The following is a 26,489-nucleotide window of genomic DNA, read 5'->3' as shown; positions in this document are numbered from 1 at the left end:
CAAATACTTTCGGATTAATGATAAAGCACTGAGATCATTCACTTTAACTTTTAATTACAAACACTCGATTGGAAATACACTTTGGTTCAGAATACAAAATGGGTTCAAAATACACACTTCGCAATCAAAATACACAATGAACTAGCTTGCGCAGAAGCGAAGTATTTATACTGATTTAGTAGCGACGCAGAAAGTTCTCGTCTCCTCTATCATCTTCCTCCATGTGGTAGAATGAATTAGATTTGTTGCAGCGCAGTCGCTCACGTATTGTGTTCCATTTAGCAGGAGAATATACCAGAAGCGTCATGAAATGTCCTTCGGTGTGTTCCTTTATTCGTAAAGGACATTATACGTTGGCGTAGTGAATGGAAAGAGCATTGTCCTGCAGCGTTGATGTAAATCGGTGTGAGATGCTTAAAACCTGTTTGCTGCGCGAACATCCTCCCCCGCGCAATAAGATTTTTCCTGGTCGAAGCAATCCAATGGGGTCCTAAGGTTTTAAACGATTTTCTGATTTTTATCTACCAGCTGGAAGAGTGCAATTTTCTGAGCCATACATGATTTAAAAAAAAATGTTTATCATTTTTCTTTGATTTTTAAATGGAGGATAAAAATCTACTCGAAATGCCTTAAATGACAGTTCTCTCATATACCGTACATGAGCGAAACGTCATCTAAGACCTTTCGAGCAGTTTTTTTATTCTTCATTTAAAAATCGAAGGAAAACGATAAACGTTTTTTAAAAATCACGTTCTGCTCAGAGAACGCGGCTTTTTTAAATGATATATAAGAACCGGTATAGTTTTAGGACCCAATTTTGTGGCATGGTTCTTCTTCTTCTACTCGAATAATTTCATCCAACATTTTTTTTGCTGGATAACAACTGCTATAGTGTGTTATGCTGCTCGAAGCTCCGTTATAGTAAGATCAGACTTTCTAAGTCGTTCGGAGCGGTTCCTAATACGACAGTTGTTACAAAAACGTTGTACATAGGCCAAAACTCGTTTTAACTTTCGAAAGGAACTGAACTTCTTGAAAAGTGGGAGATCATCGCAATTCACCAAAGACATGACCAGCACTGAAACCGGTTTTATATCAGGCAATTCATCATCAGGAATATCATCGAAAGGTATCGGTTCCTAATCCAGCGCGTGCGCGGTCTGCCTCGAAGTCGTCGGCCTCTATCCGGTTCTCTACTAAATATTATACTTGCCGGTCGCTCATCCGCCATCCGTGCTACATAGCCAGCCCACTGTAACTTGCCGTGTTTCATCAGCTTGACAATATCAGCGTGTTTGTATACTTCGTACAGCTCGTGATTCATGCGCCTGCGCCACACCCCGTTCTTCAGTTTGCCTCCGAGTATTGATCGCAGGATTCTACGCTCGAAGACCCCAAGCGCTCGTCGATCAGCCTCCTTCCACGTCCACGATTCATGTCCGTAGAGCGCCACCGGGAGGATCAGAGTCCTATAGAGCGCAAATTTCGTACGGATCCGTAGGCTACGGGACCTAAGCTGGCTACGCAATCCGTAATAAGCCCTATTCGCCGCCGCAATCGGCCTCTTCACCTCGTGGCTCACCTTGTTATCACATGTCACGAGAGTACCAAGATAAACAAATTCGTCGACCACTTCGAAAGTATCCCCATCCATCTCCACCGTAGCACCAACACCCGTAGAACTACGTAGAACTACCTAACTACTTCGTTTTGGCAGTGTTTATGATCCGATTCTCGCAGCTTCCCTTTTGAGAGCCGTAAAGGCCTCCTCAACTGCTCTACGGTAAACACCAATTATATCAATGTCGTGCGCAAAGCCTGGAAGCATGTGAGACTTGGTGATGATGGTGCCGCTCCTCTGCACATCTGCCCCTCGTATTGCACCTTCCAAAGCTATGTTGAACAGCAAGTTCGAGAGCCCGTCACCTTGCTTCAGAGCATTCAACGTCACAAACGCGTCCGAGAATTCGCCCGCTGTCCAACGCATGATGTGAAACCGTCAAGCGTCGCACGTATCAGTTTAATTAGTTTTGTTGGGAAACCATGTTCTAGCATTATTCGCCAAGGCTCGTTGCGTTTCACTGTGTCGTACGCCGCCTTAAAGTCTATGAAGAGATGATGCGTCTGCAAGTTGTGTTCTCGAAACTTGTCGAGAACCTGTCTCAAGGTGAACATCTGGTCTGTTGTAGATCGCCCCACTGGAAAACCGCATTGGTATCTTCCAACAAAGGCTTCCCGCAACGGCCTCAGTCGCTAGAACAGAATACGGGAGAGAATTTTGTAAGCGGAATTGTGGAGGGTTATGCCTCTATAATTACTACAGTCGAGCCTATGTCCCTTCTTGTAGATAGGGCATATGAGTCCTTCCAACCGGTCCGTAGGTAGTTGTTCCTCAGACCATACCCTTAGGATAATCTGGTGAATTGCACTACACAGCCGCTTGCTCCCAACTTTGAAAAGTTCGGCCGGTAAGCCGTCCTTCCCAGCGGCTTTGTGGTTCTTTAGCTCTTTGCAAGCATTCTTCACTTCGTCCAATGTTTGTGGGTCCACAGCTTGTCCGTCCTCCCCAATTTCTATCCTGTTCCCCTCGACGACTCTCCTACCTTCTTCACCGTTCAACAATGTTGCTTCCAACGCCTGGCCACCTGCGATTTATCGGTAATCAGGTTCCCCTCCCTGTCATTGCACATGGCAGGTACTGGCACAGTCCGGTTCCTGATTCCGTTTATCGTTCTATAGAAGCTCCTCGTGTCGTGCCTGCTGAAGCAATTCTCCGCCTCCGCGAGGACGCGATCGTAGTGCTCACGTTTCTTACGGCGATGAAGCCTCTTTTCGGCACCTCTTGCCTCCCGGTATTTCTCTCGCATCTGATGCGTTACACGATTAGCTGCTACTAACGTGTTGGCGTAGGCCCAGTTCTTCTCCTCCGTCAGCTCTAGACACTCATCATCGAATCACCCACTACGCGTGGTTCCCGTTGTCATGCCTATCACTTCTCGCGCTGTTTCGCTGACCGCATCATGGATGTGCCTCCACTGCTCGTTCAGGTCCACTCCAGTTGGTTCACCGATCCGTCTATCAACTTTCCGAGTATATTCTGCAGCAACTCCTTCCGCTGATAACCTCTGGATGTCCAGATGTATCTTCCTCGCCGATCTCGATTTAAACACATTGGACAACCGGGCGCGAATCTTGCCTTCCACGAGATAGTGATCCGAGTCGATGTTTGGCCCTCGAAAGGACCGCACATCTATGACGTCTGCAAAGTGCCGGCCGTCGATCAGCATGTGGTCGATCTGGGAGCAGGCCTCTCCATTGGGGTGTTTCCAGGTGCGCTTCCGAATGTTCAGACGTGCAAAGTGGCCATTCCCCTGGCAACGGCGAAGTTCACTAACCTCAAGCCGTTGTCGTTGGTGGTAGAGTGAAGGCTTTTCCCACCAATAACGGGACGAAAGAACTCCTCTCGTCCGACTTGTGCGTTCGTATCTCCGATGACGATCTTTATAACGTGCTGTGGGCACTCTCCATACGTTTTCTCGAGAAGCTCATAGAACTCCTCCTTTACGTCATTGGATTTATCGTTTGTCGGCGCGTACACGTTGATAAGGCTGTAATTGAAGAATCTGCCCTTGAACCTTAATACGCATAGACGGTCATTAATAGGCCTCCACCTAATGACACGCTTCATTTGGTTTACGAGCAGCACGAAACCGACGCCCCGCTCCGCTTTGCCGCCGCTATTGTAGTAGATGTGGTACTTGAAAATAGCGCCCGCGATCGAATCAATCAGTTCTCCGGTTTTAGGTCAATGCACCTCCTGTATTGCTCCTACCTCCACATTTGCCTTCCGTAGCTCTCTGGCCAAGATGCCCGCGCGTGCCGGTTCGAGCAGAGTCCTAACATTCCAAGTACCAAGTTTCCAATCGTTGTCCTTTTTCGTTTGACTAGGTCTATACCGATTGTTCCGATACGTATCATTCTCTGGTTTTTTCGTAGTATGTTTATTTTCAGCATGCTGCCTCACTAGGGCTGCGGTACCTAGTCTCGCGATGGGGCCGCCGTCTTGGGTGTAGCTGGCGAGACACCGCATTTCATAGTTCAGCCGTCCGCTCCGGATCAGTCGCTGTTTGAGCCGTTCCTCGAAGACACTGAACTGAAAACGTTCAAAATGCAGGCTTGTTTAAATATCTTCAAAACCGAACCCAAGTTTGAAGTACTGCAAGGTTCTGAAAGATTGATGAGATGAAAATGGAAGATGAACATCTACGCGATTAAATATTTTTCGCTATCCTCCGAAGCCCTACTTGTAGCAGAAATTTTTCGATCATACCAATCCATCCTGAGAAATGTCACTGACGCTCGGGTTAAACCCATAAAGTCTTGTGGATATAAAGTGTCTTGCCAAAGTAATCGTTTGATGAGCGTAAAAATTATCGAATTTCCGTTTGTTAAATGTTTAGTACTTTTTATTATAACAAGTCTCATAGACTGATAGCATGGGGTATTGAATTGTGGACAGTGTGACAGAAATCAGTGGTTTAAAACAACAAGATATACAACACCGGTGCGGAGAACGAAAAGTTGGTCTATACCCGGGCAGGAGAGGATAACAAAATCATAACTCATCAATAACATATTTAGTTATAAGGACTTATCGTGTTATTTGAAAGATATTCACGTTTCAAACGTGCATAAGAAAATATCATAAAATTTTGATATCATATCTCGCTATGCCTTCAATAAGATGTTTGAGATGATTCTAAAATATCTGATTAAAAGTAAGTTTTTAAGTGAAAATTGTTCGACATTGATTATTTATAATGTATCAGTTATGCATTTAGTGTTCAATAAGTTGAAAATATCTGAATCGGTCATTTTCGTGATTTTCAATGCAAATTATTGGTTTGTTATTGAAATATCAAGCTTTGTTATTCATATAGTCTTGGAGGAACAATATTTTGGTATTATTTTTTGTTATTTTACCAACTATGTAAACCATATTAAGATCAAAATGAGGTGTATTTCCAATATCTGGTTGTGATATTATAATGATATTTTGTCCTGCTCGGGTATTAACTGGCTCTATTCAGGTTTCGCTGGTGTAAATCTAGTATAAAGTTGTTTCAAAAATAGACCACCGCTGAAGATGCCCTCAGCAACACCGTCAACGCGAATAGGCACTATATATAGACCTGCGTAGTGAATGGCAGCAGCACTGGCATCGCTAGCTTTTTATATTCTTGTTATTTGTTTCATACACATTTTTTATTATGTTCATTTTGGCTCGCACGTTTGACAGTTGTTTTGGCTCGCTGTGATTCAGTCCGCAGGTCTATATATATATATATATATATATATATATATATATATATATATATATATATATATATATATATATATATATATATATATATATATATATATATATATATATATATATATATATATATATATATATATATATATATATATATATATATATATATATATATATATTAGGGTGGGGAAAGTAGCAATACTCAGAGTGAGAGATATGCGAAGAGAGTGTTGTGAGCCAAACGAACATGTCAAAATTCGAGCCAAACGAACAAGAAAGGTAACACATTGAAAGGTATTGCAATCAGGTACAATAAAGGATATATTTATTTTTACACGTTTTTCATGTTTTATTGCTAAAACATGAATTGAGAATGCTCCAAAGTTGCTTCATCACTGTGATTTTTAACTGGTGGTTCACAAACCCTTTGTATGGTCTACAGAATAATGATGAAAGTATGTAAAATTAAACATAAACATAAAAGTTAACACCTTCACGGTTTTTGTGATGCACTTTATTATTCCCCAGGACTTCCACCGTCACCATCAGTTATACGAGCCGAATAAAAAAGTTAGTGAACATTGCGCTTCGAGAAGAGATCTGGCACCTTTGATATGTGAAACCTAGTTGCCAAATTGGCGATTTTTTTCATCGCTTATCTCTCCCTCCGAGGATCCCTAGGGAAAAGTGATCGATTTTCCAGAACCAAGTTTTTTTGGTTCCTTTCAGGGCTCCAAACAACCCTAAACTTACTGGAAGTCGATTGGTTTTGTCTCCGCTTGGCGCATTGCATTTCAAATTTGTATGAAAATTAATATGGGAAAACCTACTTTTTTGCATTTACCTTTCTAGAGAGCTCAATAATGATCTAATAATGCACTACATTATGTAAAAGTATAGTATTTTAGATGCCTAACAACTTTGCAGAAGGCACTGAAGAGCTAGGATGTCCCTGAAAAGAGCTATAATTGTTCAAAGTTGAGTATGTCGATTTAAATGCAGAAAATCTTGTTTTCTGCCAACCAGGGATGTTACTTGCTCAATTTAAGTGCACAAAGAGTGAACTTTGCAACTTTCACTTTGAGGAAAACGGCTGCAGCTGTTGAGAAAATCACCTCCACAAAGAAAAATCACGCGGACGAACAATGAGAAACGGTAAAGCAAAATTTTACTCTTTGTTATTCTTTGTACTGAGAACTTGTTGTCATCGCACTTGCCATAAAGCACGTATAGACGCTCTCTCATCTTCACCTCTCGTTTGCAGCAATATTGCAGTTAATATTGGCTAAGAAACGATGTTTGTAATTGCTAGGTCTACAATTTCCTTGTGTTTGTCATTGATTAACTTTGATTTTTCTGTTAAGCATAGTTGGAAACTCCGTGCGAAGTAAAAAAGTGTAAATTTTTGACAGTAAAATCTGTAGGGAAAACCTGGCTATGAACCACGCAAATATTTTACTAGCCTGTACCTCACCATCAATGTGAAGCGAAATTTATGAGTTTACACTTCGAGCGAAGTCACTAATGTGTGCATGCGTGAAAAAAGTAATCCAAAGTGAAAAAGATTTTCGCCTTATTTAGAACTTTAAACAGTTTTTTTTTTATTCTCGCTTATTTTCCGTCGGTCTATTTCCGCCACTGTTGTGGCCAATCACCGACGCCCAGGGAGGCGGCTCCACACCCAGGACCCTAACTCACGACCCGTTTATTAACGGACCGGCGCCAACGGCTTTACTTCCTCATGCGATGGAAGGCGTGATCCCAGAGATTTTTCGCCTCAGAAAATTCCCGGTGTCGGCTAGGATTGAATCTAAACCAGTTGGGTTGGTTGTGAGTGGATCACGCCACCTCACAACCATCGACACCCATGTCGGCGGTGGGATTCGAACCCAGGCGTCGAGCGTGGTTGGCGGAGACGTTACCAACGACACTTGGCCCCCGCTCATAACTTTAAACAGTTCTCAATTGTTAAAATCAAATTATGGAACAATATATGTAACTTTTACTGGTATTGTACTAATAAGGTATTGGATATTAATTTCAACGCAATATCCATTCTTGCTAAAGAAAACTACGAACTGCTTGGCAACTCTGCCGTCATCCGAAACCGCGGCGAACGAACGGTGAGCGAAGCCGCAGCTTGAGATTCGAGTTTAAAGCAAAATGTCGGGAAAACGTTGGTCGGAAGGAGATTTTTTAAGTTTGTTCCAAAAAAAAGTTTTATTGCTGAAGATAAAACGCAAACCATCGTTACAATTTGTTCATTGTGTAGTGATTCTAAAACGTTTCGGTGTAATGCTAAGTTTAATTTGAAAAGGCATATAATCACTAAGCACAAGGAAAAGGCCATAGAGCTAAATTTATTGAATGACGATAAGAAAACTACTGCTGCATCCAGTTCCAGAGAAGTTAATTCGAGAAAAAGAAGTCGATGGATTACGGTTCCTCTTGAGCGAAATGTTTACATAACAAACATCGTTCGATGGTTGACTGAGTGCAACGTTCCACTGCAGTTTTTCTCCCACGAATGTGTCAGTAACATATTGCGTCCGATTGAAAATGCTTTGAGACTGGGACACACTAACCGCCTTAATATACTACGATACGCCAACGAAATTCACAATAAAGTCGTGGAATACATATCATCTCAGCTTCGCGAAAAATTAATCAGCATAAGGGCGGATATCGCATCCCGCAGGGGCAGGAGCATATTAGGAATCAATGTCCAGTTCATTCATCAAGGAAAAATCGTCATCTACACTCTTGCTATGCAAGAAAGCACAGGGCGGAATACTGCAGAGAGGATTTTAGATTAAATTTTAAGTGTTCTGGACAGGTTTTCAATCCTGATTAAGCAAATTTATACAGTCACGACGGACAATGGTCAAAATTTCATAAAAGCTTCCGGATTGTTTCGAAACAAGCAAATTGAAGATACTTTGTATGGTGACGACGATTACAAAATTGATGATGAAGAACTAGAGTTGGTCCTGGAAGATCCAGAATTCATAGATTACGCTGAGAACTATGAATTGACCAGGTAAATATTTCTGTCAAAATAACATAAAATACAATTGTCTTCTTTTGGTCTGCCTGTAGTGAACACTCATTTAACCAACAATAGATGCGCAGCGCACACAGCTCAGCTTTCTGTCTACGATGTACTAAAAACCAAATCACTGTCAAGGTTTCTTACTAACGCCAGAAAGCTCGTGAAGATTATGCGTTGTCAACCATATGTGAATTCCTTCAAGCTGGACCAATCTCGAAATCTACCGTTTTTGGATGGCGATACGCGTTGGGAGTCCGCTTACTTAATGATCAATCGGTTGCAAGATGAAAAGGTTTTTAGAATTAGCCTTCTACCGCCGCAACTATTGAAGCCATTCAACACAAAATTTTGGCAACGAGTGGATCAATTCGTATTGGCAGCCAAACCGGTGTATATACTAACTAAACGTATTCAGGAGTAAACTTTGCTATGTGGTTCCTTTTATCTTTATTGGCAAGAGTGCTGTCTTGAGTTGCAGGAAACTGGAGATACAATTTCGAAGCAGCTGCTCAAGGCATTAAATCACCGCAGACACATGTGGATGGATAATGCTGCATTCCTGGCGGCTCTGTATGTCGATCCTCGCCTAACTGATTTTGAACTGATTTTGACCACGTGGTCTTTTCTGACTTATAATTTATTGTTGCCACTTAGTCAAGAATGAAGCTTTTGCATTTTAGAAATATGAATGTAGGTACTGAAAGTATAACAATAAAAATGTTAAAAAATTAAGCGAATTTTCGGCACTTGACAAATAAAAAGACCACGTGGTTAAAGTCGCAAGGGGGGAGGGGGGTTGGCCAAAAGACCACGAAAGACCACGGGGGGTACGGGGGGTATAAAAAGTGATCAAAATATGACGACGTGGTTTAGGAACGGCCCCCTTGCACACAGGTTTCAGTTGAACGAGAATTCAATGGACTCGGGCAAATATTGACCAAGTCCAGGATGAATCTCAGTAAGGATAACTTAGAACATGTACTTTTTCTCAAGTCAAACAGTAATGTAGTGAAGGCACTTATGTACGATTATGATTTCTAAACTATATATCGATAAGTAAGCAATAAATCTTTGAAAGATGAAGTTTAATTTTTGTACTTCAAATGATTGCTTTTTCCGAACTCGAACAGTAACGCAGTAAACTCAGTTAATTTCAATTCCATTTTTTACCCGTATATGTTACTAATCAAACACCATATCTTAGAAATATGATTTTTTTTAAATTTAGAACGTTAACTATTCTTTCCGATAAAAAAGTATCAGATCTAAGAAATATAACGACGCGATTTATGTATGGCCTTACTTTTTTTAACCTTTTTTAACGTCCGTGTTTTCTAACCGCACCGCTTGGATTTACACTGGGGTCTTTTTTTACGCGGTTGGTTTTACCGCGTTGAAAAAATCCGCGTGAATTGTGCAATCTGAGTGAAGAGCAACCAAAATCCGCTAAAAAAATACAGCGTAAATTCCGAAATCCGCGTAAAAAAAACCGCGTAAATTCCGGAATCCGCGTAAAAAAACCGCGCAAATTTCGGAATCTTCGTAAAAAAGCCACGTAAAAAACCGCATAAAAAGCGACCTTAGTGTATTTAATACACTAGCGCCAGTGCAGGAATGAAATGCATAGTATTTATTATACATTTCACAAAGTTTTACAAAGAGCCACTCTGTGTTTAGGAACAATTTACTTCCTCTTTTTGTGAGTTTCTCAATTCTCTGTGCTCTGTGCACGAGAAATTAGTCAAAACAGCAAAGAGAAGAGCAGGCGATTTGAAAACAGAGCAAAGTCAGAATCTCACTTCTCCCGTATTTCCTCTGAGGAGAAACCATCCCAACATTACCAATGTACCGGCGCCAGCAGGATTCCCATCAGAAATAACCTGTTGTAATGAGTTTATACACTTAGTTGGATCAAACAAACGAATTCAGGTCAATATTCTAGGCGTAGGTAGAGTCTACAACGTGTTTCAGAGGTTACTTCTGCTGGAAACATGACTAATGCCGGAACATTGGCAGTGTTGCCAAGAATGATTTGCAACATAAAATTCGGCATACTTAACTTTGAACAGCTCCAGTATTTTTTGGGACACCCTAGCTCTTTGATGTCTCCGGACAAGTTGTTAGGCATCAAAAAACCAAATATCTCAAAATAACAATATAGTTCACTCTCGAATTTCCCATATATTCCGGTGAAGACAGACAGAGAACACCCCCTCTTGTGGTGAAAAAGGTAACTAAACTCATTGCACAGTGGTACAGTAAGGCAATTTAGGCGGACATAGGCTTTTCGTTGCGATTTTGGTTTGCGGTTTAAAGCCATAGTTTTTGTAAAAAGTTGTTTCTTATACATAGTCCTCGATTCATGTGCGAATGAAAATTAGGGTGGTCCTAAAATCAACGAAATAAAACATTCTTTGGCAAACTTGTAGACCAACTAATTCTAAGTAACTTTGTAAAAAACTTTTTTGTAGACATGAAATTTGGTTTCCAAAAACAGTCTTTTCGCTCTATTTTTTCAATTCAAATTAAAAACAAAGTTTTCTTCGGTAACTTTATCAAAAATACGCCAATTTTGACGAAAAAACATTGTCGATATATTATACAGATGAAGAGTTTCCACTATTTCTATTTAAAAAAAAACCCTTTTGATATATTGATGTCTCCGTTTAGGGCAAACATAAATAATATTTTTGGTATCATTTGATAGAACAAATATTGTATAAATATTGTGAAGAAATACCGAAAGTTGCTTAAAATTAGTTGATCTACAACTGTTCCGATGAATGTATACAATTATTTATGCAAATAAAAAGTTAGTTTTTTCATTTAGTCGATTTCAGGACCACCCTAATTTCCATTTGCACATGAAAAATAGACTAAATATAAGAAACAAGTTCTTAGAAAAAATTTTTACTCTAAAACCACAAAATCGCATCGAATAACTCGTGTCCGCCTACATTGCCTTGCTGTACCACTGTGCATTGTTGTTGAATTTCTGTGAGCGTGTGACATTCTCACACACGAAACTGAATTTACTCAATTTTAGATTTAGTTGACTCAATTTCATACTTTCACAGAAAAAAATATGTTGCAGATTTCGTGCGTATATTGTTTGTATGTAAAACTAACGCTATTCCGGGAGTTAAATATTGATAATATAAAAGATGTAGCTTATCGAGGCACGAAGAAGAAATATTCAAATAATCAGGCCACGACGTGTAAATGGTAAACTAATCCCAAGTTGCTATATACGTGGTTCCCTGTGTAACTTCACTAGCTCAGATCCATCACGGGAAGCAACTACGAAATGTGCGGCCGTCAAGCTCAAGCTCAATAATCAGGCCACGAAGTGTACAATTAAATGAATATTTCAATTACCTCGTGAAAAAGATAAAAGGAGAAACCGCACAATGGTTGTCAATAGTCATATATGGTCGTTGTGCAACTTTTAGCTTAGATAACACTTGAATGTTCTATCAATTTAACAATTTAAGTATGGATACATATAATGTTGTAATTGGTTTAAAAGCTTTATTATACTATATATAAAAGATATTCAACAAAACAAACATAATTAGTGATAACAACTGTTATGCAAAAACTATTATTTAATGTTTAGTTTTCTTCGTTTTGAAAGTATTTTTTGTTTTTTTTATCCCTCCGAATTTTTTGCTCTCGAGTTTTAATCTTCGTATTCATCACTTGCAGCTTTGCTTTAACCAGCATATTTATGTATTTACTAGCTGACCCGGCAAACTTCATCCCGCCTATTTTTGTGTTTAATTCAATAATTTTCAACATTCCAAATTCATTGATTTCTTGCGATTTGTTTATATCGTTTGAAATTATTGGTTTTATCGGAATGACAACATCCTCGACTTTTGCCTTTAGTACATCACCTCTATTCCGAAAACACTCATATTGAGTGGTATTCAGTTATTTTCGTTGTTTTCCAGAAACTGAAAGTGGTCATCTTCGAATTCAATATGGTGTCCAGGGTCAATGCTTGGCTTCTTTACATTATTTCGATTACGGAAATATTCATATGCAGTAGTATTCGGCTGTTTCCCAGAAGTTGCCATCTTACAATTCAAAATGGTGTCTGAGGTCAATTTTTAGCTCCATGCATCATTCTGGTTGAAGTAACTCTCATATTGGGTAGTATTTGGTCCCTTTAGGCTATTTTTTTTGGAGACAATTTCTGGCCCCTGAGCGTCATTCTGGTTAAAGAAACACCAATAATAGGTGTTATTTAGTCATTTTCGGCTGTTCTACAGAAACCGGAAGTCACCATCTTAGAATTCAAAATGTTGTCTGTGGTCGATTCTAGCTCCTGTGTATCATTCTGGTATCGAAACATCTCATATTGGATGGAAATCGGCCGGTTGAAGAAATACCCATATTGGGTGTTATTTGGTTATTTTCGGCAGTTTCCCATTCACCGGAAGTCGTCATTTTACAATTCATAATGTTATCTGAGGTCGATTTGTAGCTTCAGTGCATCATAACAATCCCGGAAATACCCATAATGAGTGTTATTTGGTCTTTTGCCACTGTTGTTTAGGAACCGGAAGTCGCCATATTGGATTTCAAAATGGCATTTGGAGACAATTTCTGGCCTCTGAGCATCATTCTGGTTAAAGAAACTCCCATATTTGGTTGTATTTGGGTCATTTTCGGCAGTTTTCCAGTCACCAAAAGTCGCCATTTTACTACTCAAAATGTTGTCTGAGGTCGATTTGTGGTTTCAGTGCATCATCACGATTTCGGAAATACCCATATTGGATGGTATTTGGTCATATCTAGCTGTTTCTCTGAAACCGGAAGTCGCCATCTTGGATTTCAAAATGGTATTCAGAGACAATTTCTGGCCTCTGAGCGTCATTCTAGTTAAAAAACATCCATATTGGTGGTATTTGGTCATTTTCCTCTTCTTTCCAATCACTGGAGGTCGCCATCTTACAATTCAAAATTTTGTCTGATTTTTCAAAAACCGGAAGTCGCCATCTTGGATTTCAAACTGGCATTTCGAGACAATTTCTGGCCTCTGAGCGTCATTCTGGTTAAAAAAACACCCATATTAGGTGGTATTTGGTCATTTTCGGCAGTTTCCCAGTCACCGGAAGTCGCCATTTTACAACTCAAAATATTGTCGGAGGTCGACAAACGTACAAACCGTGGAACACCACCCATGGATTGCCTTATGCATAGGTGAACTTTATTATTATAAAATATTCGGCCGAGTTCACTTCACAATAAAATGTGAATTTTTTTCAGTGTACCCATTAGGGTAATATTATTGTCAAAAGTTACTCTATTTCGCATGTCGTGTAGAACAAAAACAGAAGTGGCGCACCTAGCGGTCGAAAAGGTGACAAACGCTTCTGTCGTTTTCAATTTGTCTTCATAATTTCACGTAAGTTTAATATATTTGAAAAAACCTACCATTCGAAGTCATGAAACCTATGGTTTGAGCCACTTTGAGCTCTTTAGAATGGAAAATGCAAAAACGTTGGTTTTTCCATGCAAATCTCCATATAAATTTGAAATGCAATGCGCCAAGCGGAGACAAAATCAATCGACTTCCGATAAATTTAGGATTGTTTGGGGCCCCAAATAGAATAATAAAAACTTGGTTCTGGCTTTCTGCTATCAAGTTTCGATTTTTCCATATAACGCTTCCCCACCCTAATACAGTCGCCGTTCGATAACTGCAAGACTTTTAACTGCAAGACCGATAACTGCAACAACTTTGCAGTTATCGGACCGCAATCTGTGAAATCTGATGTCAACGTCACATTTGACATTGAAGTGGCAGATCTCGCGGGGGGATTCTGAATGCATTCGAAAATGAAAATTGTTGAATCTCTAAAAATATTTCAAAAGGACTCTTTAATTTCTTTCGATTTCGTTTACTTGTTGTCTCTTCATTCTAGATGGGAGATTATAGATCTCCACTATTCATCAAAGAAGCAAAATCACCATGTTATGTGGGACACTTTTCGTCAGTATTATATGAGAAATAAAATTCTTTGTGCATTGTTTGGCTAGCTTTCACTACTCAGCGAGGCAGTGCATAGTAGATCACAAACAATACTTTTTGACCGAGCGTTATTGTGAGTTTCACTGAAACTTATTCGCCGCGCTATAAACCGAAATTCTGAGACCAAACGCCCTTCTTGGTTGCCGAATCGATTTTATTTTCCCCGGGACACTGTAAGCAACAGCCAATATTAAATCTACCTGCCTTGGCAACCCTTACAAAATCAAAACAAACCTCGATTCTGGCAGCACACTGTCCACTGTCTCCAGCAGTGATTTTTTCAAGGATTTTCCCGATTCTTTACCAATGAAGGTTGATGCGAATAAAAACAGCATACATCTGGCAACTCAGCGCGGCCTTTGATTCAAGCGCGGTGTTTGGATTAGACCGCGTTCAGTTTTGGGCAAATCTCTTAATAAGATTTTTAAGGACTTGTGTGAATTCGCCCAACAAGAAACGTACCCAACAAAATCGTGAAATATTTCATTTTGTTGGGTAGCTGGTTTTGTTGGTTTAAATCCGAATTTATATATGCTGCGTGATTTTACCCTCCGGAACTAAACCAACAAAAACGAAATATTTCAACAGAAGAAAGCATAGAATGCAGCGCTAATGGTGGGCAGCACTGAAACTAAAAATGTGAATTAAACCAACAAAATTGATAAGAGATAAAACTTAACAACTAATTAATAGGCAAGATAGAGCAATATAATGAATTGGAAATGTCACTAGAATCCTAGAAATGTTGCAAAATATTGAGTTGTTCGGCCCAATTGACATTCCTGGTCACCACGGTAGATATGGGAAAATTCAAGATTTTTCGATTTTTCTCCATATAAGCCTCCCCCTTATCGCATATAGCAAAAGTCTGCCTACTGATAGGGAAATCTAATCGATTGGAGATGTTGACTAGGACCCTAGGCATATTGGAAAATATTGAGTTGTTCGGCCCAATTGACATTCCTGGTCACCAGAGTAGATATGGGAAAATTCAAGATTTTTCGATTTTTTCCCATATAAGCCTCCTTATCGCCTGGTCACCAGAGTAGATATGGGAAAATTCAAGATTTTTCGATTTTTCCCCATATAAGCCTCCTTATCGCATATAGCAAAAGTCTGCCTACTGATAGAGAAATCTACTCGATTGGAGAGACGTGCGTCTTGAACTGTCCTACAGATCAGACGTTTTTTCGGTTGCTTGTGGACTGGTCTTTGACTGCCTATAGCTTCAAAGTTTGTGTTTTGTCAGTGTGTCTTTTAAAGATTACCTGAAAGTTATTTCCCATCAGTCTTTCTCAAGACTACCTACTTTTGAATTTAACATTTGTTTTAACTTTTTTCGTATCACCCGAAATGGCTGGACGGAAAAAGAAACCTCGCATCGCTGCGGGGAGGAAAAGAGAGGCATCTCTTTCTGACACATCGAGTGTCTGTAGTGACAATCCTTTTGATATTTTGCCTGAGCAAGAAGCTGGTGAAATGGAAGTTATTAATAATGAAACTATACAAAATATAAAATCTTTAAAAAAGGAGAAAGTTCCACCTATTGTGGTAACTATTTCTTCTGAATTTAATATATTCAAAAAGGAACTTTCAACGTTTGTTTCTGACGTTAAAGTTACCTATCAAATTGGCCGTAGAGGTGAATGCCGCTTATTAGCCGACTCAGTAAAGGGTCGTGATCGTCTTGTTCAGTATTTAACTGACAAGTTGTACAAATTTTTTACATATGACACCAAGAACACCAAGCCGTTCAAGGTTGTCTTGAAAGGTCTCACCAACGATCAAACCGTTGATGAGATCAAACTTACTTTAACAGAATTACTTGGCATAGCCCCTACCCAAGTAATTCTAATGAAACAAAAATCACGAGGCGAAAACAGTCAGAGAACTGGAATTTCCCTTGTTAATTATTTAATTCATTTTAACCGCAATGAGGTTAACAACTTAAAATTTTTTGAAAAAGCACATGCTTTGTATAATGTGCGTGTAAAGTGGGAAATTTATAGGAAGTATGGCGGAGGTGAAAAGCATATCACCCAATGCCGTACTTGCCAACGTTATGGCCATGGTTCCAAATTCTGTAACATGGACCAAAAATGTCTTAATTGTGGAGACTCTTCTCACAAAAAGGACACATGTCCTGTGAAAGAGAGTAAAAATTTTCGCTGTGCGAATTGTAACGGCAACCATATGTCAAATTTTTATCAATGCCCAGTCCGTTTAGCAATTGTTAAGGCAAGGCAAGGTAAACAAAATTCAATTTCTCAATTAAAACCAACTTCAAAACAAAATTCTCCAAGCGTACCAGTGACGCATAGTTTACCTACTCCTTTGCATACCCGTTTAACTTATGCACAGGTTACAGGTAGTTCGAACATTATACCGCCTAGTGTTGGTAGTTCGAAAATGACCGTTAATATGGGTAAGCAAAACAGGCTAGAAAATAATTGTACACCTATCACTCCAGCTAATATTGCTGCCGAAAATATTTTTTCTAATGTCAACTGCCTGGGGCCTATTACGGCAGGTAAACTTTCTTTTTTGCAACAGGCAATGTTCGATCTTATGAACGCCATGTTGCAGGCAAAATCAATGTTTGAAGCCATTCAAATAGGCACAAATTTTACTATTAAAATTGTTTCTAATTTAAAATTTAGCAATGATTTTAAATAAAACAATTAAAATATTAAATTGGAATGCTCGCTCATTGAAGGCCAATGAGAATGAGCTTTTTAACTTTTTAACAGTAAATAATGTGCATATTGCAATTATTACTGAAACATTTTTGAAACCTAACATAAAATTAAAATATGATCCCAATTACGTGGTTCATAGATATGATAGGATTCAGGGTTCCGGCGGTGGAGTTGCAATTGTTATTCATCGCCGAATCAAACATCGTGCTCTTCCCCATCTTGAGACGAAAGTTATTGAAACTTTGGGAATTGAAGTTCAAACTGAACTTGGGATTTTATTTATTGCCGCAGCATATTTACCATTTCAATGCACACGCGAGCTCAAAAATTATTTTAAAGGTGATTTACAAAAACTCACCAGAAATCGTTCGAAATTTTTCATAATCGGCGATTTTAACGCTAAACATCGTTCATGGAATAATTCTCAAAGTAATTCCAATGGCAAAATTTTATTCAACGATTGTTCTTCAGGATACTATTCTATTTTGTCTCCGAATAGTCCTACATGCTTTTCTTCTGTAAGAAACCCTTCAACAATTGATTTGGTGCTTACAGATCAAAGTCATGTATGTAGTGATTTGATCACACATGCTGACTTTGATTCTGATCATCTTCCAATAACTTTTTCTTTATCACATGAATCAGTTTTAAACCCTATGAGCTCTGTTTTTAATTATAACAAGGCTAATTGGGAAAGATACAAAACTCATATTGAGAGAAATTTCAATAATGAGCTTGATTTGCAAAACGAAGTGAATATTGATTCCGCTTTGGAAGCATTAAAATGTGCAATTGTTGATGCCAGGAATTATTCTGTTCCAAAGGCTCAAGTGTAATTTGATTCACCAATAATTGACGAAAATCTTCAACTTCTAATTCGTTTGAAAAATGTCCGCAGACGTCAATATCAACGTTCTCGTGACCCTGTTTTTAAAACTATTTATAAAGATTTACAGAAAGAGATTAAACATAGATTTACTCTTCTGAGGAATCAAAATTTTGAGACAAAAGTTGAAAAATTGAAACCATATTCAAAACCATTTTGGAAGCTGTCGAAGATTCTTAAGAAACCTTCAAAGCCTATTCCAGTTTTAAAAGATGGTGAACGTTTTCTTGTATCAAATTAACAAAAGGCTCAAAGACTTGCTCAGCAGTTTGAGAGTGTTCATAACTCAAATTTGAATTTTGTGAGTCCAATTGAAAATGAAGTCACACGTCAATTTGATTTAATTTCTTCCCAGAATTTTTTACCTGCAGAAATAATTGAAACTAACTTGAATGAGATTAAATCAATTATTAAAAATTTCAAAAATATGAAAGCACCTGGTGACGATGGAATCTTTAATATACTAATCAAACATCTCCCTGAGAGCACAATGGAATTTTTAGTAAAAATTTTCAATTGCTGCTTCAAAATTGCATATTTTCCCAAATTATGGAAAATGCAAAAATTACTCCCATTTTAAAACCGGATAAGAACCCAGCTGAAGTTTCAAGTTATCGACCAATCAGTTTGCTTTCTTCAATAAGTAAACTGTTTGAGAGAATTATTCTTAACAGAATGATGTCACACATCAACGAAAATTCAATTTTTGCAAATGAACAGTTTGGATTTCGCCATGGGCATTCCACAACTCATCAATTGCTCAGAGTTACTAATATGATACGAGCTAACAAATCTGAAGGTTATTCCACTGGAGCTGCTCTTTTAGACATAGAAAAAGCATTCGACAGTGTTTGGCATAAAGGTTTGATTGCGAAATTGCAAACTTTTAATTTTCCAATTTTCCTAATCAAAATTTTAAAAAATTATCTTACTGATCGAACTCTGCAGGTTGTCTATCAGAATTCAAAATCTGATAGATTTCCTGTCAGAGCAGGCGTACCTCAAGGTTCAGTCTTGGGTCCAGTCCTGTACAACATATTCACTTCAGATCTTCCTGATTTGCCTCCAGGATGCACAAAGTCATTGTTCTGCGATGACACAAGCATTTCCGTAAAAGGAAAAAGTCTTCGTGTCATATGCAGTCGATTGCAGAAAAGTTTAGATATTTTTTCTTCCTACTTGCAAAAGTGGAAAATCTCTCCCAATGCTTCTAAAACTCAAATGATAATTTTTCCGCATAAGCCTAGGGCTTCTTTCCTCAAGCCAAACAATAATCACGTTGTCAAGATGAATGGGGTTATTTTAAGTTGGTCCGACAAGGTTAAGTACTTGGGACTAATTTATGATAAAAAACTTATTTTCAAAGAGCACATTGAGAGTATACAAGCCAAGTGCATCAAATATACGAGATGTTTATATCCTCTCATTAACAGGAATTCTAAACTTTGTTTAAAGAACAAACTTTTGATTTACAAACAAATTTTTAGACCAGCAATGCTTTATGCAGTACCGATCTGGTCAAGTTGCTGTTCAACAAGGAAGAAAACGCTCCAAAGGATTCAGAATAAAATTCTGAAAATGATTTTGAAGCGTCCTCCTTGGTTTGGTACACTCGAATTACATAGACTTACTGGTGTTGAACCATTAGAAGCTATGTCAAATAAAATTCTTAACAATTTTCGACAAAAATCGTTGCAATCCTCAATTGCTACGATAAGCTCTCTTTATAGCCAATAAGTTAGCAATTAAGTTAGTTGTAAGTTTACTTCCCCTTTTCTGACAAGTAGGTTTAAATCCCTACGAATGATAAGTCCTAATTGCGAAAGCAAACAAATCCCAACAATTAAAATTACAAATTTCTAACAGTGTTGAGAAATCACCATTTGTGATTGGACACACATACTCATTATTTACTAATATTTATCATAAATACTTAAGCTACTAACAAATCCCCCCTTAAAAAAAAAAAAAAATCTAAGCAGTACTAAGCCTCTAATTACTCGGGTAGTAATATCAAGTATCTAGGTCGTCAGCTTCAATTCATCAAGCGACACCTCAAACGACTTGGAACTAAAACTATTTTATTGGTGGAAATATTTATGAAAAAAAGTCATGAAAAGAGAATCGTTCATTTTTGGCATGGTTCTATCTTTGCAACAGGAAAATTCTGCCATGTCTTGTTTGGCAAAATCGAACGGGGTCTGTATTTTGATTATTTATTTGCAGCACTCTATTTTAGAAGAAAAAATATTCTCTTCAACATTGATAAATATCTTTAATTTTTTTTTCTGTGTGGACTCAGTACTGCGACCAGAGCTTAGATCTATTGTGATATTGCCCAGGTGTTTTCTGTACTCGCACACTTACACACTTAATATTATTAGCAGTAACACTATTGAAGTAAGTGATACGCTTATCATTCATATCAGTGCTTGTGTGTAATTACCTTTCCGTTTCAAGCTTACTGCCCTACTATACCGAGCCACTGTCCATCCTAACAATATCGCCTAGTTACAATTCCCTGGAGAGAACTTTCATATGTTACTCACACCAGTTTTATTATAATAGGGACTTTTTTTTTGATAGGAGGAGAGTCAACAGAGGTACTGTAGAATCCAAATTGAAGGGAGGGTACGTGATGGGGAGCCTGGGAATAAACCCATGCTAAAGTCCTTTGACAACCAAATGGCCTGATCCTATTAAGATTCGAACCCACGACCACCCGCTTACCAAGGCGGACTCTGTAACCTTGCGGCTACGGAGCTCCCCAATACCTTTCATTCTAATACAGTCAATTTTTATTAACCCGTAAAGACCCGGGACGGAACTTGTTTTTTGAAAATGCTCGTTCTCAGAACTGGAACGGCCGATTTGGAAAAACTTGGAATTTTATTCAAGAGGAATAGTTGCTGCTCTAAAGTACGTTTTTTCATGGAAACCTGATTTTCTCAGTCTCTCACATTAGGTTTCAACTTAGCTCTTTTTGCGGTAAGGTCTCCTAAATCCATACGCGATTAAACATTTATTTTAGCATGCAAACATTTTGAGAAAAACGAGTTCAAATTCACCAAAGTACGTATTTTCATGGAAACCTGATTTTCTCAGTCTCCCACGGTAGGTTTCAACTTAGCTCCTCAATTTCAAAGCTCTAAGTTTCTAGAGTAACGTCTTCTGAATTCAAAGATGGTGAAAATTTATTCTAGTATGCACAGATTTAGAGAAAAACGAGTTTGAATTCACTGAAGTATGAGTTCTTTTGAAAACTTGATTTTCTCCAAATCTGTGCATGCTAAATAAATCTTTAACCATCTTTGGATTCAGAAGACGTTACTCTAGAAATATAGAGCTTTGAAATTGAGGAGCTAAGTTGAAACCTACCGTGGGAGACTGAGAAAATCAGGTTTCCATGAAAATACGTACTTTGGTGAATTTAAACTCGTTTTTCTTAAAATGTTTGCATGCTAAAATAAATGTTTAATCGCGTATGGATTTAGGAGACCTTACCGCAAAAATGCAGAGCTTAAATTTTGGAGAACGGTTTTGTTGTTTGAATTTTTATAAAAATACGCCACGTTCTCATAACTGGTAACTCCAGGTATCGATTTGATCCAGTCATACATTTTTTTTTATAATTCATATGAAACGTAGTTTCTGGTCAACCCCCTACAGCCCCTTAATAGTCCACGTTGTTTATGGTCGTCCCTATACTCACTGTTTTATCATATTATTCATGTGGATTATTCGTAGATGCGCTACTGTTCATTTAACAGGTATTAAATTCAACTTTTTGTTTTTGGCACAATCTCACCCCATAGAAGGGGTGAGATTAGGCCAAAGTTCATTTAATTTAAGCAAAATTATAGTTTATTGTAACTTAACCATATTTGCGGCAGTCGTTACCTGAACATTCAAGTGTGCACTGGCGTGATTTAGATCAAACTCATTGCCTAAATGTGTGCATTACAAGCTAAGGAACAAAAACATATCCTTTTTTGGCACAATCTCACCCTGGCAGACGGTACTAAAAACTTCAATTTTACTTTCGTATGACGAAAACACAAAAAATCTCGCATTTTCTCACAACGGCCGGCCTAGCGGTAAATTGTGAGTATGAGCGAATGTTGGTCTACTAGTGGGTCACCATTCCTGAAAATATCATTTTTGGGAATTTCCTTATAGTGGAGTAGTAGTCGAATAAGTGACCTACACAACAAGAATACAAGGCAAATTATTGAAAAAATCGAATTTCCCAAGAACGGCCGGCCTAATGGAAAATTGTGTCTATCAGTAGGCAGACTTTTGCTATATGCTATAAGGAGGCTTATATGGGGAAAAATCGAAAAATCTTGAATTTTCCCATATTTACCCTGGTGACCAGGAATGTCAATTGGGCTGAACAACTCAATATTTTCCAACATGCCTAGGGTCCTAGTCAACATCTCCAATCGATTAGATTTCCCTATCAGTAGGCAGACTTTTGTCATTTGCGATAAGGAGGCTTATATGGGGAAAATCGAAAAATCTTGAATTTTCCCATATTTACCCTGGTGACCAGGAATGTCAATTGGGCTGAACAACTCAATATTTTCCAACATGCCTAGGGTCCTAGTCAACATCTCCAATCGATTAGATTTCCCTATCAGTAGGCAGACTTTTGTCATTTGCGATAAGGAGGCTTATATGGGGAAAATCGAAAAATCTTGAATTTTCCCATATCTACCCTGGGGACCAGGAATGTCAATTGGGCCGAACAACTCAATATTTTCCAACATGCCTAGGGTCCTAGTCAAAATCTCCAATCGATTAGATTTCCCTATCAGTAGGCAGACTTTTGTCATATGCGATAAGGAGGCTTATATGGGGAAAAATCGAAAAATCTTGAATTTTCCCATATCTACCCTGGTGACCAGGAATGTCAATCGGGCCGAACAACTCAATATTTTCCAACATGCCTAGGGTCCTAGACAACATCTCCAATCGATTAGATTTCCCTATCAGTAGGCAGACTTTCGTCATATGCGATAAGGAGGCTTATATGGGGAAAAATCGAAAAATCTTGAATTTTCCCATATCTACCCTGGTGACCAGGAATGTCAATTGGGCCGAACAACTCAATATTCTCCAACATGCCTAGGGTCCTAGTCAACATCTCCAATCGATTAGATTTCCCTATCAGTAGGCAGACTTTTGCTATATGCGATAAGGAGGCTTATATGGGGAAAAATCGAAAAATATTGAATTTTCCCATATCTACCCTGGTGACCAGGAATGTCGATTGGGCCGAACAACTCAATATTTTCCAACATGCCTAGGGTCCTAGTCAACATCTCCAATCGATAAGATTTCCCTATCAGTAGGCAGACTTTTGTCATATGCGATAAGGAGGCTTATATGGGGAAAAATCGAAAAATCTTGAATTTTCCCATATCAACCCTGGTGACCAGGAATGTCAATTGGGCCGAACAACTCAATATTTTCCAACATGCCTAGGGTCCTAGTCAACATCTTCAATCGATAGATTTCCCTATCAGTAGGCAGACTTTCGTCATATGCGATAAGGAGGCTTATATGGGGAAAAATCGAAAAATCTTGAATTTTCCCATATCTACCCTGGTGACCAGGAATGTCGATTGGGCCGAACAACTCAATATTTTTCAACATGCCTAGGGTCCTAGTCAACATCTCCAATCGATTAGATTTCCCTATCAGTAGGCAGACTTTTGTCATATGCGATAAGGAGGCTTATATGGGGAAAAATCGAAAAATCTTGAATTTTCCCATATCTACCCTGGTGACCAGGAATGTCAATTGGGCCGAACAACTCAATATTTTTCAACATGCCTAGGGTCCTAGTCAACATCTCCATTCGATTAGATTTCCCTATCAGTAGGCAGACTTTCGTCATATGCGATAAGGAGGCTTATATGGGGAAAAATCGAAAAATATTGAATTTTCCCATATCTACCCTGGTGACCAGGAATGTCAATTGGGCCGAACAACTCAATATTTTCCAACATGCCTAGGGTCCTAGTCAACATCTCCAATCGATAAGATTTCCCTATCAGTAGGCAGACTTTTGTCATATGCGATAAGGAGGCTTATATGGGGAAAAATCGAAAAATCTTGAATTTTCCCATATCTACCCTGGTGACCAGGAATGTCAATTGGGCCGAACAACTCAATATTTTTCAACATGCCTAGGGTCCTAGTCAACATCTCCAATCGATTAGATTTCCCTATCAGTAGGCAGACTTTTGTCATATGCGATAAGGAAGCTTATATGGGGAAAAATCGAAAAATCTTGAATTTTCCCATATCTACCCTGGTGACCACGAATGTCAATTGGGCCGAACAACTCAATATTTTCCAACATGCCTAGGGTCCTAGTCAACATCTCCAATCGATAAGATTTTCCTATCAGTAGGCAGACTTTTGTCATATGCGATAAGGAGGCTTATATGGGGAAAATCGAAAAATCTTGAATTTTCCCATATCTACCCTGGTGACCAGGAATGTCAATTGGGCCGAACAACTCAATATTTTCCAACATGCCTAGGGTCCTAGTCAACATCTCCAGTCGATTATATTTCCCTATCAGTAGGCAGACTTTTGTCATATGCGATAAGGAGGCTTATATGGGGAAAAATCGAAAAATCTTGAATTTTCCCATATCTACCCTGGTGACCAGGAATGTCAATTGGGCCGAACAACTCAATATTTTCCAACATGCCTAGGGTCCTAGTCAACATCTCCAATCGATAAGATTTCCCTATCAGTAGGCAGACTTTTGTCATATGCGATAAGGGGGAGGCTTATATGGGGAAAAATCGAAAAATCTTGAATTTTCCCATATCTACCCTGGTGACCAGGAATGTCAATTGGGCCGAACAACTCAATATTTTCCAACATGCCTAGGGTCCTAGTCAACATCTCCAATCGATTAGATTTCCCTATCAGTAGGCAGACTTTTGCTATATGCGATAAGGAGGCTTATATGGGGAAAAATTGAAAAATCTTGAATTTTCCCATATCTACCCTGGTGACCAGGAATGTCAATTGGGCCGAACAACTCAATATTTTCCAACATGCCTAGGGTCCTAGTCAACATCTCCAATCGATAAGATTTCTCTATCAGTAGGCAGACTTTTGTCATATGCGATAAGGAGGCTTATATGGGGAAAATCGAAAAATCTTGAATTTTCCCATATCTACCCTGGTGACCAGGAATGTCAATTGGGCCGAACAACTCAATATTTTCCAACATGCCTAGGGTCCTAGTCAACATCTCCAGTCGATTAGATTTCCCTATCAGTAGGCAGACTTTTGTCATATGCGATAAGGAGGCTTATATGGGGAAAAATCGAAAAATCTTGAATTTTCCCATATCTACCCTGGTGACCAGGAATGTCAATTGGGCCGAACAACTCAATATTTTCCAACATGCCTAGGGTCCTAGTCAACATCTCCAATCGATTAGGTTTCCCTATCAGTTGGTAGACTTTTGCTATATGCGATAAGGGGGAGGCTTATATGGGGAAAAATCGAAAAATCTTGAATTTTCCCATATCTACCCTGGTGACCAGGAATGCCAACTGGGCCGAACAACTCAATATTTTCCAATATGCCTAGGGTCCTAGTCAACATATCCAATCGATTAGGTTTCCCTTTCAGTAGGTAGACTTTTGCTATATGCGATAAGGGGGAGGCTTATATGGGGAAAAATCGAAAAATCTTGAATTTTCCCATATCTACCCTGGTGACCAGGAATGTCAATTGGGCCGAACAACTCAATATTTTCCAATATGCCTAGGGTCCTAGTCAACATCTCCAATCGATAAGATTTCCCTACCAGTAGGCAGACTTTTGCTATATGCGATAAGGGGGAGGCTTATATGGGGAAAAATCGAAAAAACTTGAATTTTCCCATATCTACCCTGGTGACCAGGAATGCCAATTGGGCCGAACAACTCAATATTTTCCAATATGCCTAGGGTCCTAGTCAACATCTCCAATCGATTAGATTTCCCTATCAGTAGGCAGACTTTTGCTATATGCGATAAGGGGGAGGCTTATATGGGGAAAAATCGAAAAATCTTGAATTTTCCCATATCTACCCTAGTGACCAGGAATGTCAATTGGGCCGAACAACTCAATATTTTCCAACATGCCTAGGATCCTAGTTAACATCTCCAATCGATTAGATTTCCCTATCAGTAGGCAGACTTTTGCTATATGCGATAAGGGGGAGGCTTATATGGGGAAAAATCGAAAAATCTTGAATTTTCCCATATCTACCCTGGTGACCAGGAATGTCAGTTGGGCCGAACAACTCAATATTTTGCAACATTTCTAGGATTCTAGTGACATTTCCAATTCATTATATTGCTCTATCTTGCCTATTAATTAGTTGTTAAGTTTTATGCCTAGGGTCCTAGTCAACATCTCCAATCGATAAGATTTCCCTATCAGTAGGCAGACTTTTGTCATATGCG

The 26,489-nt window shown here is 38.8% G+C and overlaps 1 protein-coding gene and 1 long non-coding RNA gene across 3 annotated transcripts in view; both read left to right on the top strand.

Moving 5' to 3' along the window:
• Positions 1 to 26,489, top strand: part of LOC129725900 (uncharacterized) — a 151,028-nt gene that overhangs the window by 27,064 nt on the left and 97,475 nt on the right. The gene's annotated exons all lie outside the window — the stretch shown is intronic.
• Positions 6,530 to 9,458, top strand: LOC129725933 (uncharacterized). Its single transcript, XR_008728208.1, has 2 exons — positions 6,530 to 8,357; positions 8,417 to 9,458. It is a non-coding gene; the product is annotated as an uncharacterized LOC129725933 (long non-coding RNA).

The sequence above is a fragment of the Wyeomyia smithii genome, chromosome 1 (assembly GCF_029784165.1).
Source record: "Wyeomyia smithii strain HCP4-BCI-WySm-NY-G18 chromosome 1, ASM2978416v1, whole genome shotgun sequence".
Lineage (NCBI taxonomy): Eukaryota > Metazoa > Arthropoda > Insecta > Diptera > Culicidae > Wyeomyia > Wyeomyia smithii.
This window is presented reverse-complemented; position numbering and strand designations above follow the sequence as displayed.